A 9,679-nucleotide genomic window follows, 5' to 3' on the forward strand; every position below is an offset into this window, starting at 1 on the left:
CTTGGAGCCAATCTACCATCTCCTGAGAAAAAGAACAGGAAATGGCATCACCAACCCAAGGAAACCTAACCAGATAACTAGAAAGCGGGACATAACACCAGCGCTTCGTCAGAGGCTCACTGATGATGTTACCTAGAATGGTGACGAAACGTCTGAAAACTAACCTTCCAGCTCAGCGAGCAAACTCACATCCATGACTTTCCACATTAAGCAGAGGTTCACCTGCACATCTGCCAATGTGGTATACTGCATCCACTGTACCCGCTGTGGCATCCTCTACATTGGGTAAACCAAGCGGAGGCTTGGGAACCACTTTGCAGAACACCTCCGCTCGGTTCGCAATAAACAACTGCACCTCCCAGTCGCAAACCATTTCCACTCCCTCTCCCATTCTTTAGATGACCTGTCCATCATGGGCCTCCTGCAGTGCCACAATGATGCCACCCACAGGTTGCAGGAACAGCAACTCATATTCCGCTTGGGAACCCTGCAGCCCAATGGTATCAATGTGGACTTCACCAGCTTCAAAATCTCCCCGTCCCCCACCACATCCCAAAACCAGCCCAGTTTGTCCCCTCCCCCCACTGCACCACACAACCAGCCCAGCTCTTCCCCTCCCCCCACTGCATCCCAAAACCAGTCCAGCCTGTCTCTGCCTCCCTAACCGGTTCTTCCTCTCACCCATCCCTTCCTCCCACCCCAAGCCGCACCTCCATCTCCTACCTACTAACCTCATCCCACCTCCTTGACCTGCCCATCTTCCCTGGACTGACCTATCCCCTCCCTACCTATCTTCTTTTCTCCCCATCTTCGGTCCACGTCCCCCTCTCTCCCTATTTATTCCAGAACCCTCACCCCATCCCCCTCTCTGATGAAGGGTCTAGGCCCGAAACGTTAGCTTTTGTGCTCCTGAGATGCTGCTGGTCCTGCTGTGTTCATCCAGCCTCACATTTCATTATCTTGGATTCTCCAGCATCTGCAGTTCCCATTATCACTGATACAATGTTTCTGGAACGTTCATTTTTGATCAAAAATGGGTACCCTCCCATGAATCAACATATTAAGTCGAAAGTCATCAGTGAAATTAACACCTTCCTTTTTTCAAAACTCAAAATCTATGGTCTATAGACCTACTATCTCAAAGATCAAAATTTAATAATGTCAGCTTTAAAGAAGACAGTCACATCATAAGTAATTGGATGTCTACCTCCATCCAACATCCATTCTCTCGCAATGACTTCAAACTAAATCATCCTTGGTGGAAAATAGAAACCTTGATCACATGACTGAAGCTGGATACAGATAACAACTTATATTATCCCAATAAGAGGGAAGAAGTCAGTCACTTGGTATGTTCTGCTTCCAGTAGGTGGAAGCAAGGCATATTGTGAGCCTGACAGAAAAGCTGAAAGTGGTGGTCCCGTTGTTTAAAAAGGGTAACAGGGATAATCCAGCAATTTACAGGACTGCAAGACTTGTGTCTATCGTAGGTAAATTATTGGAAAAGATTCCAAGGGTCAAGGTCTATAAGCATTTAGAAATGGGCTGATTAGTGATAAACAGCATGGTTTTATGTGGAGGAGGCTATACCTCACTAACTGGACCAAGTTTATTTGAGGAGGTGCAGAAGATGATTGATATCAGAAAAGTGGTTGACGTTGTCTACATCCACTTCAGTAAAGCCTTTCAGCAGCTCCCTCATGGCAGACTCATACAAAAGGTGAAGCCATATGGTATCAGGGGTGAGTTGGCAAGATGGATACAGAACTGACTGAGTCATTGAAGACAGAAGGTAGCAGTGGAAGGATGCTTTTCGGAATGGAGGCTTATGACTAGTGGTGTTCCACAGGGGTCAGTGCTGGGACCTCTGCTGTTTGTGAATGACATAAACGATTCGGAAGAAAACATAGCTGGTCTAATTAGTAAGTTTGCAGATGATACAAAGATTGGTGGAGTTGCGGATTGTGAGGAGGATTGTCACAGGATTCAGCAGGATATGGATCAGTTGGATCGAATGTGAGGTGATGCATTTTGGAAGGCCATTGGTCTCAATGCTTACTGAGGTCTCACATGCTCTATTTCCCACATTGTGCCACAGTCAACTCAAGGTCCTAAAAGGGTATAGTCAAAATATGGACTACCGGAACCATGAGCAAGATGTCTTTGCTATGAACTGACAGCAACTGTGCTAGGGAGACTATATCTATCTTAAACTTCCAAACTACCAAACCAATAAAGCTGAAACATTTGGCTTGTAAACATTTTCAGAAACATAGAGCAAATGCCGATGTATTGATCTAAATCTTGCCGTGTAAACTTTGGGGCAACATTTAAAAGGTGACTATAGATATGGTTACTTCACAACACTGAGCTTTTAGGATCATCTCTTTAAAGTAATATGTACTACCCTTGATAATTTGCAGTTAATTTTTAATATGCTACCAGCAAGTTCATATTTGCTTGATGTTACTTACAGTATTTATTTTTTAGGGGTGTATTGATGCCAATTACTTAATAATCACAGACTCTGTCTGCTGTTAAACAGGTTATGGAGGCAAAGCTGGTAGCAACACAATCAAAGATGAAGGCACGCACTGTGTTTCAAACTCTACAAATCACTCAGCTCACCTTTGTTTACAGTTACCTGTCAGAAAAAACAACTTTGCTATGGCTTATCATATTGCGAGGTACCTCAGTGTCACGTTCCATTATAATGTTACACTTTATCATATACCCCTTGTGTAAAGTTCCTGTATAGAACAAACCACTGATTGTATAAGGTCGCTGTGTCTGTACAACACAGGAGTTCTCAAACATTTTGCTTCTGAGATCGCCTCCCATATTTTACAAAGTCCCTGCACCCCATAGCACAACATCATCTTTACACGGTAAAAAGTGAGATGTAAAATTTTAAAATAAATTTGATCAAACTATTCATTACTTTTATTTCATTGATTTGATTTGATACATATTGTAGGGGTGAAGCCTGCCTGCCCTAAAATCATCTTAAGGAGCTGGGACAAAGTCCCAGAGAGTGTTAGGAGTGGAGAGTGAGGCTTCCAACCAGCCCATTGCAGCAAGGCAATAAAATGTGAGGCTGGATGAACACAGCAGGCCAAGCAGCATCTCAGGAGCACAAAAGCTGACGTTTCGGGCCTAGACCCTTCATCAGAGAGCTTTTTGTGCTCCTGAGATGCTGCTTGGCCTGCTGTGTTCATCCAGCCTCACATTTTATTATCTTGGAATCTCCAGCATCTGCAGTCCCCATTATCTCCTCTCTCTCCATTGCAGCAAGGCTATGTCTCCACTCGGGTGAGTGAACATTAGAAGATTATGGAACATTATGCTTCGTGACTATAATTGAGCACAATGTATAGGTTTGGTAAGAGACGGCATCTCTGAAACCCGAAAGACTCAGGCCTCCAGTTCCATATATTCTGACTCCATCATGATATCACTCTTTAAGCAAATGCTCAGCAGCTACACTTAGAGTAAAGGTGATGTTTAGACTTCACTCCACAATCATTGTTGCACTCACAAGACATGCAGTCAACTGCTTCCAATATCAGCGGGCCCAGGCTTAACCTGCATCACCATAAATCACACCACACTAGCCAACCTCTCGATCACCTCCCCCCACCACCCACCTGAGAAAGCACTCCATATTCTCCATAAGAAAATGTCTTCGAACCTATAGTACTGTTAACCAAGAGGTCTAATGATTTAAGTGATTTTTCAACTCCCGCTACGATTTATCAGTAGCAAAATAATCCAGTCCTATGTGTACTCTTCACAAGTAGTTCTCTTACTTATCTTTGTATGGAATTCCTACAGTGCAGAAAGAGACCGTTTGCCCCATCGAGTCTGCACTGATGCTCCAAAAAGCATTCCACCCAGATCTCCCACCTGGCTCTGGAGAGGGTGCAGAGGAGATTCACTCGGTTGATTCCAGAGTTGAGAGGGTTGGATTACAAGGAGATACTGAGTAGGCTGGGGTTATACTCATTGGAATTCAGAAGAATGAGGGGAGATCTTATAGAAACATATAAGATTATGCAGGGAATAGATAAAGTGGAGGCAGGGAGGTTGTTTCCGCTAGCAGGTAAAACTAAGACTAGAGGACATCTCCTCAAAATAAAGGGAAGCAGATGTAGGACTGAGGTCAGGAGGAACTTCTTCTCCCAAAGGGTTGTGAATTTGTAGAATTCCCCGCCCAGTGAAGCTATCTCGCTGAATGTTTTTAAGACAAGGCTGGATAAATTTTTGAATGGTAAAGGAATTAAGAGCTATGGTGAATGGGCTGGTAAGTGGAGCTGAGTCTCAAAAAGATCAGCCATGATCTTATTAAATGGCAGGGCAGGCTTGAGGGATCAAATGGCCTACTCCTGCTCCTAGTTCTTATGAGCTTATGTTCTTTTCCCTGTTACCCTGCATTTCCCATAGTTAATCCATCTAACCTACACATCCCTGGACACTGTGGGCAATTTAGCATGGCCAGTCCACCTAACCTGCACATCTTGGTCCTGTGGGAGGAAAATGGAGCACCCGGTGAAGCTACAGGCAGAGAGGGGATGGATGAATACCAAGCAGTCTGCGAAAATCAGGCGTGCAGTGCAGGAGTCCCACATTTATCATGCTATCAATTGGTATTCCATTTCATAAATTAATGTCGGAAACATGGTTCTTCAGGGAGTGCAGCAAACGTCAAGTCCATGATATCAAGAGCACGTCAGCTGTATAGAGGGGGGAATGCTGGGAGAAAGAATGGAAGGGGATTCCTTAGTCAGGGATCAGATAGGCAGTTCTGTAGAATTAAACATGCCTCCAGGATGACATGTTGCCTACATGAAGCCAGGATCAAAGATATCATAGAGCACCTTCAGAACATTCTGCTAGAGGAAGGGGATCAACCAGAATTTATAGCCTACATTGACACCAAAACCATTTGTAGGAGAATCAGTGAAGCCCCAAAGGTGGATTTCAGGGAGTTCATAGAATCGTAGAATCCATACAGTGCAGAACCAAGCCATCAGAAGAGCATCGTACCCGGACCCAATCCCACCCCTTAACCTATGTCTGTAATCCGGCATTTCCGATGGCTAATCCACCCAATTTGCACATCCCTGGACTCTATGGGCAATTTAGCAGAGCCAATCAACCTAACGTGCACATCTTTGGAGTTAGGAAGGAAATTTTGAAAAGCAGAGCCCAATGAACAGTAATCCCAGGATTACTCCCAGTGCCACATGCTGGTCAGGATAAGAACAGACTGACTTTTTCTTTGAAAATGAAGGCTGGAGAATTGGTTTAGGAGGGAGGGCATCAGATTTCTAAGGAAATGAGAGCTGTACTGTATGGAAAGGTTATATTTTAACAGGGCTGGGTTTGATATCGTTACAGGCAGTTTTGCTGATGCTTACTTTAAACCAACTTGTTAAGGGATTGGGTACCTGAGGGGTTATCCACATAGGAAAGAAGTGAAGTTGGTAACAGGGAATAGAAGAGTTATAAGAGAGAATGGAAGATAGGAGAATCAAAGCTGAGTACCAAGAATGCCTTGAATGTGAATAATGTCAAGAAGACAAAGTTTAAGGACATTCCATCTGAATAAGAGCAGCATTGGTGACAAGGTAGACAATCTAATCACAAACAGTGGTAAATGACTATAAGCTAATTGCCATGGCAGAAATAAGGCTACATGGCGACTAGGAGTGAGAACTCAATCTTCAATAGGAAGGACAGACAGGAAGCAAAAGGAAGTGGAGCTATGCTGATATTCAGGTTTGCAATCCATTAATTAGTAAAGGAAGTTCTCAGGTTAGAAAAGCAACATGTTGAAACCATTGCATGGAACTCAGGAACAGCAAGGGGCAGAAGATAGTAATTGGAATTATTTATAAGCCACCAAATTGTAGCGATAGGGTTGAGCATGGTACTAATCAGGAGATGAGAGAGGTTTGCAGTATGGGCCACAGTTATGTGTGATGACCTGAATACAGACTGGGTGGGTTAATTCAGCGCTAAAGCTGTGGAGACCACATTTCTGGCGTGTCCGAGGAATGACTTTCTAGAGCAGCATGTTGAAGGCTTATCTTCAGCCAGAGAGTGGTGGGCTTGTGGAATTCATTGCCGCAGAGTGCAGTGGAGGCTGGGACGTTGGATGCCTTCAAGGCAGAGATCGATAAATTCTTGATCTCAAAAGGAATCAAGGGCTATGGGGAGAGTGCAGGGAAGTGGTGTTGAAATGCCCATCAGCCATGATTTAAATGGCAGAGTGGACTTGATGGGCCGAATGGCCTTACTTCCACTCCTACGTCTTATGGTCTTATAGAGGACAGACTATTTTAGATCTATAATGATAAAAGGGAAAACTAATAATTCTGTGAAGAAGTTTTAGGGACACGTAAAAATAATCCAACAGAATCTCACATTACATTTGAAAGTGAGGGAGTTCAATCTGAGGCAAGGATGTTAAATTTGAATCAGGAAGACCATGAAAGCGTGGGCACTACTTGAACACCAGACAAGAAAAGCAGCAAGTGATAGACTGAGCTAAGCAATCCCACAAACAATGGATGAGATCTAAGCCCTGCAGTCCTGTCACATCCAATCGTGAATGGTGCTGGCCAATTAAACAACTCACTGGAGGAAGAGGCTCCACAAATATCCCCATCCTCTGATGGTAGAGCCCAGCACATCAGTGCAAAAGGTAAGGCTGATGCATTTGTGCCAGAAGTGCTGAGTGGATAATTTATCTCAGCCTCCTCCAGCAGTCCCCACTATTACAGACACCATTCTTCAGCCAATTCACTTCACTCCATATGATATCAAGAAACATTTGGAGGCATTGGATTTTGCAAAGGCTACTGGCCCTGACAACATTCCAGCAATAATACTGAAGATTTATACTCCAGAACTTGCCACTCGCTTAGCCAAGTTGTTACAGTACAGTTACAACACTGGTATCTACCCAACAATATGGAAAATTACCCAAGTATGTCCTTACATAAAAAAACAGGACAAATCCAACCTGGCCAATTACCGCCCCATCAGTCTACTCTCAAACATCAGTAAAGTGATGGAAGGTGTCTTCAACTGTGCTACCAAGCAGCACCTGCTCAGCAATAACCTGCTCAGTGACGCCCAGTTTGGATTTTACCAGGGCCACTCAGCTCCTGACCACATTACAGCTTTGGTTCAAACATGGACAAAACAGCTGAATTCCAGAGGTGAGGTGAGAGCGACAGCCCTTGACATCAAGGCTGCATTTGAATGAGCGTGGGCATGGGTTGCTCCAGTATCTGAGCAGTTGCAAATGGTGCTGAACATTGTGCAATCATTATCGAACATCCGCACTTCTGACCTTATGATGGACGCAAGGTCATTGGTGAAGCAGCTAAAGATGGTTGGGCCTAGGACACTACATGGAGGAACTCCTGCAGAGATGAGAAGACTGACCTTCAACAACCACAACCATCTTCCAAGCAAAATTGGAATCAAAGGGCATTGAGGAAATACACTCCGGTGGTTAGAGTCATACCTGACACATAGGAAGATGGTTGTAGTTGTTGAAGGTCAGTCTTCTCAGCTCCAGGACATCTCTGCAGGAGTTCCTTCATGTAGTGTCCTAGGCCCAAGCATCTTTAGCTGCTTCACCAATGACCTTGCCTCCATCATAAGGTCAGAAGTGCGGATGTTCAATGATGATTGCACAATGTTCAGCACCATTTGCAACTCCTCAGATACTGAAGCAACCCATGCCCAAATACAACAATATCTGGACAATATCCAGGCTTGGGCTGACAAGTAGCAAGTGACATTTGCATCACACAAATGCCAGGCTATGACCATCACCAATAAGAGACAATCTAACCACCATCCCTTGGCACTCAATGGTGTTACCATCACTGAATCCCCCACTGTCAACATCCTGGTGGTTATTATTGACCAGAAACTAAACTGGACTCACCACACAAACACAATGGCTACAAGAGCAGGCCAGAAGCTCGCAATACTGCAGGAAGTAACTCATCTCCTGACTCCCCAAAGACTGTCCACCATCTACAAAGCACAAGTCAGGAGTGTGCTGGAATACTCCCCACTTGCCTGGATGAGTGTAGCCCCAACAACACTCAAGAAGCTCGACACTACCCGAGACAAAGAAGCCCGCTTGATTGTCACCGCATCCACATGTATCCAGTCCCTCCACCACTGACACTCAGTAACACCTGTATGTACTATCTATAAGCTACACTGCAAAAATTCACCAAACCTCAGACAGCATCTTCCAAACTCATGACCATTACCATCGAGAAGGCCAAGGGCAGCAGACACATGGGAACACCACCACCTCCAAGTTCCCCTCCGAGCCACTCACCATCCTGACTTGGAAATATATCGCCGTTCCTTCACTGTCACTGGGTAAAAATTCTGGAATACCCTCCTTAATGAAATTGTGGGTCAGCCCACAGTGGGGAGGGACTACAGCACTTCGAGAAGGCAGCTCACCACCACATTCTCAAGGGCAACTAGGGACGGGTAGTATATGCTGGCCAGCCAGCAGCGCCCACATCACACAGAAACATGAATAAATAAATAAAACTAATTTGCTGAGCTGGATTGGAAAATTACTTTCAAAGACATGACTGTACATAAGCAATGAACAGCCATTGAAGAATTATGCCATGGCTTATAGCAACTGTATATTCCCTCAAGTGGCAAAAACTCAAAAAAGGTTAGTCAATCTGACCAAGGAAGATAAGGATGATAGAAATTGAAAAGGAAAGGCTTCTAAAGTGGCCAGAAATAGTGATGGGTTTAAGGATTTTGAAGTTTTTCTCATACAGGTACAGCAAAGGAGGGCCAAGAACTAGATAATGAAATGAAGGACAGAATATGAATACAATCTTGTAAAAAAAATGGACTGGAAAGTTTTCTACAGATACAGAAAAAGGAAATGATTGTCTCTGTCAAATGTGGGTCCATTGCAGGAGAATCAGGAGAATTTATAACATAGGAAATATAATTTATAATGGCAGAGAAGCTACATGATTACTCTGTGTCTGTGTTTACTCAAGAAGATATAAGAAATCTTCTAGAACTAATGATCTAAGTAACTATGAAGAGTGAGAAGTTGAAGGAAATCAGTATTATTATGAAGACTGTATCAGAGAAATTAATGGGGCTGAAAGTTGATAAGCCCTGTGGACATAACTGACCTGTGGGCATAATTGTCCACATTCCACAGTGTTGAAGGAGGTGGCTATGATAGTTAATATACTGACGATCATCTTATAAAATTCTACAGATTCTGGGGTGATTCCAGCAGATTGGAAGTGAAGAATGTTACCCCACTATATAAGAAAGGAGCAAGAAAGAAAACAGGAAACTGCAGACCTGTCAGCAGTGGAGGAAGTGTTGGAATTTATTATAAAGGCAGTGATAAATGGACACCTGGATAAAATTGTTCTGACAGGTTATAGTCAGCACAGATTTACAAATTGGAAAATTGTGTACAACAAACTTGATTTTTGGGGACATTGCTAACAAAATTGATAAAGGTGAGCTGATGGATGTGGTGTACTTAAATTTTCAGAAAGTTTTTGGTAATGTCTCTGAAAGGAGGTTGATGAGCAAAATTAAAGCAGTTTGGGTCAAACATCATACATGAATTAAAGAT

This window comes from Stegostoma tigrinum, chromosome 8 (genome assembly GCF_030684315.1).
Source record: "Stegostoma tigrinum isolate sSteTig4 chromosome 8, sSteTig4.hap1, whole genome shotgun sequence".
In the NCBI taxonomy this organism is placed as follows: Eukaryota; Metazoa; Chordata; class Chondrichthyes; order Orectolobiformes; family Stegostomatidae; genus Stegostoma; species Stegostoma tigrinum.